This window comes from Eurytemora carolleeae, unplaced genomic scaffold (assembly GCF_000591075.1).
Source record: "Eurytemora carolleeae unplaced genomic scaffold, Eaff_2.0 scaffold221, whole genome shotgun sequence".
Lineage (NCBI taxonomy): Eukaryota > Metazoa > Arthropoda > Copepoda > Calanoida > Temoridae > Eurytemora > Eurytemora carolleeae.
The window spans coordinates 1,005-1,615 of NW_019396278.1; the positions used below are offsets into that span (position 1 = coordinate 1,005).

Here is a 611-nt window from a genome sequence, read left to right on the forward strand (position 1 = left end):
CCAAAAAATTGGAAGATTTGAACCAAAAATGAAGGCAAGGCCCCCCCCCCCCTACATCAAATGTGCCAACTCCACCATCCCCTTTATTATTTATTTTTATGTTGTTTAGGGTTAGGTTAAGACACTTACTGGGCCGAGCGCTGCGGCCACGGGTTAGGTTAAGTTAAGACACTTCCTGTCAGACCCATGTACAAAATTGATAAGAGGGGGGCCCGGGGGGTCCAATAATCGTTCATTAGGAATATACCTAATTCTGTCCCAAGTGCATATATTAAAGAAAATATTTCCAATATTATTAAGCACGACGACTAGAAAGTGGCCATGTTCAAAATTGATAGGAAGGGGTGGGGGGTCCAGAAATCGTTCTCTATAGACAGACCCAAAATAAAGCGATACAAGCGGTCGTTTATTTTAAATTAAAACCTACACCACTTTCGAAACAATTGATATTTCTCCATTTGGTATATTCCTAGAGAACGATTTTTGGACCCCCCCTCCCCCCATCAATTTTGTACATGGGTGTGACAGGAAGTTTCTTAACTTAACCTAACCCGTGGCCGCAGCGCTCGGCCCCCTAGCCCATCCTAGCCGCAGCGCTCGGCCCAGAAAGT

At 44.7% G+C, this 611-nt stretch overlaps 1 protein-coding gene across 1 annotated transcript in view; it reads left to right on the forward strand.

Annotated features, from left to right (window-relative positions):
• The window catches only part of LOC111700000 (uncharacterized), a 25,807-nt gene that overhangs the window by 807 nt on the left and 24,389 nt on the right, over nt 1–611 (forward strand). The window lies entirely within an intron of this gene.